The sequence below is a fragment of the Oncorhynchus tshawytscha genome, linkage group LG07 (assembly GCF_018296145.1).
Source record: "Oncorhynchus tshawytscha isolate Ot180627B linkage group LG07, Otsh_v2.0, whole genome shotgun sequence".
Classification (NCBI taxonomy): Eukaryota; Metazoa; Chordata; class Actinopteri; order Salmoniformes; family Salmonidae; genus Oncorhynchus; species Oncorhynchus tshawytscha.
Window position 1 is genome coordinate 41,235,542 of NC_056435.1, and position 6,000 is coordinate 41,241,541.

Below are 6,000 nucleotides of genomic sequence, written 5' to 3' on the forward strand. Positions count from 1 at the left end.
GAATTTATTAAAAACAAAAAACAGAAATACCTTCTTTAATAAGTATTTCAGCCGCTTTAATATGAAACTCTAAATTGAGCTCAGGTGCATCCTGTTTACATTGATCATCTTTGAGATGTTTGTTTTTTTCAACTTAATTGGAGACCACCTGTGGTATATTCAATTGATTGGACATGATTTGGAAAGGCACACACACCTGTCTATATAAATGTAGCACAGTTGACAGTGCATGTCAGAGCAAAAACCAAGCCATGAGGTCGAAGGAATTGTCCGTAGAGCTCCGAAACAGGATTGTGTTGAGGCACATATCTGGGGAAGGGTACCAAAACATTTCTACAACATTGAAGGTCCAAGAACACAGTGGCCTCCATCATTCTTAAATGGAAGAAGTTTGGAACTACTAAGACCAGAGCTGGCCGTCCGGCCAAATCGAGCAATCTGGGGAGAAGGGGATTGGTCAGGGAGGTGACCAAGAACCTGATGGTCACTGACAGAGCTCTTCTGTAGAGATTGGAGAACCTTCCAGAAGGGCAACCATCTCTGCAGCACTCCACCAACCAGGACTTTATGGACTTTTTTCAACGTCAACAGTGAAGAGGCGACTCTGGGATGCTGGCCTTCTAGGCAGAGTTGCAAATAAAAAGCCATATCTCAGACTGGCCAATAAAAAAAAAGATTAAGATGGGCAAAAGAACAGACACTGGACAGAGGAACTCTGCCTAGAAGGTCAGCACCCCAGAGAAGACTCTTCACTGTTGACATTGAGACTGGTGTTTTGCAAGTACTATTTAATGAAGCTGCCAGTTGAGGACTTGAAGCATCTTAGAGATTGGCGTCCTGTCAACGGGACAGTTGTAAATCATGCAGCGCCTTGTCACGATCGCAGATTTTAGCGAAGCAACAAATGTTGGTACATAAGTGTCTAATATCGTCTGAAAGCTTAAATTATTTTTTGTATATCTGCACTGCCCAATTTACAGTAGCTATTACTGTGATAAAATGCCATGCTATTGTTTGATAGCTCCTAACAAAACTTTTCACTGCGATAGGTTTGATAAATTCACCTCTGGAGGTGAAATGTGTGCTTACATTCTGAAATCTTGCTCTGATTTATCATCCAAAGGGTCCCAGGGATAAGATGTCGTTTATTTAGATAAAACCCTTTTTCATATCCTTAAAAAGGTCCATAATAGCATGCACAATATATTTTTTATTTCCACTCATTCAATTTGCAAAGAAAGGAATCTCTAAAAATCTAACCCTAAACGTTGTTTCAACCAGTCAAATCACGTTTGTATGTATTCCTCAGAGATCCTAGAACGTAACCAGACTTCACTATATCATTAGGGGTGTAGTATATCCTATAGGACACCAAATTTGGTCAGAGAGCGACGCCTTCATTCCACGCCGATGACGCAGGTGGCCATCACTTGATCGACTAACTCTGACGAATAAGCACCAATCGGGGTCAACAAAGCTAGCTAGATAGCCAATGAGCTGGGCTTTACGGGAGTATCGGGAAACCCCGTATCTGTTGCAAAATGTAGCTGCTAACCTTGTGCGACAGCAAGCCTTTTCCTTTTGGACAAAAATGATAATATGGTGAAATTACGAAAACTGTGTTTTGCAAATGTTGAACTTATGTGGCTACTAATACTGGACAAGCTAAATCAAAATCCAAGTATACAGACTTGACCATATTCTTGCAGAAAAATGTAATGTGAATGTAAATGTCTCCTTCACAATTTGCCCAAATGTACCTAGGTGACGTCACACTAAATGTCATGTAGCTCGCTCATACCTCAAGATATCCGTTTGGAAATTTGCACATACACTGCCAGAGAGTCTGGCTAGATGTGGGACCTGTGGTAGAAAAAAGAAAACGGTTGTTTTTTCATTGTATTTTCTATTACCAGATCTATTGTGTTACATTCTCCTACATTCAATTCACATTTCCACAAACTTCAAAGTGTTTCCTTTCAAATGCTACCAAGAATATGCATATCTTTGCTTCAGGGCCTGAGCTACAGGCAGTTAGATTTGGGCACACTCCATCACTCAGACATAATTTACAAACAAATAATTTGTTTAGTGAGTCGGCCAGATCAGAGGCAGTAGGGATGACCAGGGATGTTTTCTTGATAAGTGTGTGAATTGGACAATTTTCCTGTCAAAATGTAACAAGTACTTTTGGGTGTCAGGGAAATGTATGCAGTAAAAAGTACATGATTTTCCTTTGGAATGTAGTGAAGTAAAAGTTGCCAAAAATATAAATAGTAAAGTACAGATACAACACCCCCCCAAATACTTAAGAATTACTTTAAAGTATTTTTACTTTACACCACTGCATTCACTAAACCAGAAACCTCAACTAAATCTTGTAAATTGCCTGGAGTAACTCTGGATGTGGCAATTGCTTGGAGTAACCCTGGATTGTAAACTGTCATGGTCAAAACATACTGATACAACAGTAGCTAAGATGGGGAGAAGTCTGCCCATAATAAAGCGCTGCTCTGCCTTTAACAACACTATCAACAAGGCAGGTCCTACAGGCCCTAGTTTTGTTTGCACCTGGCCTACTGTTCAGTCGTGTGGTTAGGTGCCACAAAGAGGGACAGGAAAATTACTATTGGCTCAGAACAGGGCAGCACGGCTATTAGGGAGCTAACAATGATTTGCATGTCAATCTCTCATGGCTCAAAGTGGAGGAGAGTGATTTCCTCACTACTTGTTTATGTAAGAAGTGTTGACAGGCTGAATGCACTGGGCTGTCTTTAATTAAGGGGGCACTATTTTTATCTTTGGAAAAATAACATTCCCAAACGGCCTGTTTCTCAGGACCAGGACTAGAATATGCATATAATTGACGGATTAGGATAGAAAACACAAAAAAGTTTCCAAAACTGTCAAGATATTGTCTGAGTATAACAGAACTGATATTGTAGGCAAAACCCTGAGGAAAATCGAATCAGGAAGTGCCTCTTATTTTGAAACCCTTCTGTCCTTATGCATGCCTATCCTCCATTTAAAGGGATATCAACCAGATTCACTTTTTCTCTGGCTTCCCTAAGGAGTCAGTCCTTAGACATGGTTTCAGACTTTTATTTTAAAAAATGAGTATGAAAGATCACATTGCGTAAGTGGATAGGTGGGGGCCCTCAGAGTGAATTTTTGCGCTACAGAGTAAAGTGGCCATTGTAGGTTTTTCAATAACAGCGGGAGGAACACACTCGGTTGATATATTATCGAATATATATTTTCAAAACTACCTGAGGAATGATTATAAAAAACGTTTGACATGTTTCTGTGGACATTATGGAGACTATTTGGAATTTCCGTTTGCGTTGTCATGACCGCTCTTTCCTGTGGATTTCTGAACATAACACGACGAACAAACGTCGGTATTTTGGGTATAAAAATAATCTTTTATAAGGAACATTTGTTGTGTAACTGGGAGTCTCGTGAGTGAAAACATCCGAAGATCAAAGGTAAACAGTTAATTTGATTGCTTTTCTGATTTTCGTGACCAAGCTTCCTGATGCTAAGTGTACATGATGTTATGCTATGCTATCGATAAACTTACAAACACTTGGATTGCTTTCGCTGTAAAGCATAATTTCAAAGTCTGAGATGACAGGTGGATTAAAAGGCTAAGCTGTGTTTTGCAAAATTGCACTTGTGATTTCATGAATATGAATATTTTTTTGTAATATTATTTGACTGTTGAGCTATGCTATTCAGCGGTTGCTGACGAAAATGATCCCGCGACAGGGATGGGTAGTGTCAAGAAGTTAAACTACTAACACACATGCATACCCCACAAGACATACCAGCAGAAGTCTCTTCACAATCCTAAAGTCCAGAATAGACTATGGGAAACACACAGAGCTATATTAGAGCCATGACTACATGGAACTCTATTCCACATCAGGTAACTGACGCAAGCAGTAGAATCAGATTTAAAAAACAGATTAAAAAACAACACCTTATTGAACAGCGGGGACTGTGAAGACAAAGGTACAGAAACACATGCATACAAGCACTAGTACACATACATGATAATATTGTTGTATTATACATTTTGTATTGTAGATACAGTGGGGCAAAAAAAGTATTTAGTCAGCCACCAATTGTGCAAGTTCTCCCACTTAAAAAGATGAGGCCTGTAATTTTCATCATAGGTACACTTCAACTATGACAGACAAAATGAGAAAAAAAAAATCCAGAAAATCACATTGTAGGATTTTTAATAAATGTATTTGCAAATTATGGTGGAAAACAAGTATTTGGTCAATAACAAAATGTTCTCAATACTTTGTTATATACCCTTTGTTGGCAATGACAGAGGTCAAACGTTTTCTGTAAGTCTTCACAACGTTTTCACACACTGTTGCTGGTATTTTGGCCCATTCCTCCATGCAGATCTCCTCTAGAGCAGTGATGTTTTGGGGCTGTTGCTGGGCAACACAGACTTTCAACTCCCTCCAAAATGTTCTATGGGGTTGAGATCTGGAGACTGGCTAGGCCACTCCAGGACCTTGAAATGCTTCTTAAGAAGCCACTCCTTCGTTGCTCGGGCGGTGTGTTTGGGATCATTGTCATGCTGAAAGACCCAGCCACGTTTCATCTTCAATGCCCTTACTGATGGAAGGAGGTTCACTCAAAATCTCACGATACATGGCTCCATTCATTCTTTCCTTTACACGGATCAGTCGTCCTGGTCCCTTTGCAGAAAAACAGCCCCAGAGCATGATTTTTCCACCCCCATGCTTCACAGTAGGTACAGTGTTCTTTGGATGCAACTCAGCATTCTTTGTCCTCCAAACACGACGAGTTGAGTTAACAAAAAGTTATATTTTGGTTTCATCTGACCACATGACATTCTCCCAATCTTCTTCTGGATCATCCAAATGCTCTCTAGCAAACTTCAGACGGGCCTGGACATGTACTGGCTTAAGCAGGGGGACACGTCTGGCACTGCAGGATTTGAGTCCCTGGCGGCGTAATGTGTTACCGATGGTAGGTTTTGTTACTTTGGTCCCAGCTCTCTGCAGGTCATTCACTAGGTCCCCCCGTGTGGTTCTGAGATTTTTGCTCACCATTCTTGTGATCATTTTGACCCCACGAGGTGAGATCTTGCGTCGAGCCCCAGATCGAGGGAGATTATCAGTGGTCTTGTATGTCTTCCATTTCCTAATAATTGCTCGCACAGTTGATTTCTTCAAACCAAGCTGCTTACCTATTGCAGATTCAGTCTTTCCAGCCTGGTACAGGTCTACAATTTTGTTTCTGGTGTCCTTTGACAGCTCTTTGGTCTTGGCCATAGTGGAGTTTGGAGTGTGACTGTTTGAGGTTGTGGACAGGTGTCTTTTATACTGATAACAAGTTCAAACAGGTGCCATTAATACAGGTAACGAGTGGAGGACAGAGGAGCCTCTTAAAGAAGAAGTAACAGGTCTGTGAGAGCCAGAAATCTTGCTTGTTTGTAGGTGACCAAATATTTTTTTTCCACCATAATTTGCAAATAAATTCATTAAAAATCCTACAATGTGATTTTCTGGATTTTTCCCCCTCATTTTGTCTGTCATAGTTGAAGTGTACCTATGATGAAAATTACAGGCCTCTCTCATTTTTTTAAGTGGGAGAACTTGCACAATTGGTGGCTGACTAAATACTTTTTTGCCCCACTGTATGTAGTGGTGTAATGTTGTATGATGTACTATTTTATCTTTTGGCAGCAGCTAAATGGGGATCCCTAATAAATACAAAATATAAATACAGTCTCATTTCCACATGTCACTTAGTGACACACTGTTACCGGCAGCAGGTTCTCCCACTAAGCCCTCCAATTGCCTGGCATACACTTGGTTTCGCAGGCATCTGTGACGCGGTGGGAGCACAAAGCGGCCATTGTGTGCCAGACACTGATGTCACAGCGGCTCAGCTTCAAAGCTCTCTTTATATTGGATAATAAAAACAGAACCCTGTGAGTTCGTATTT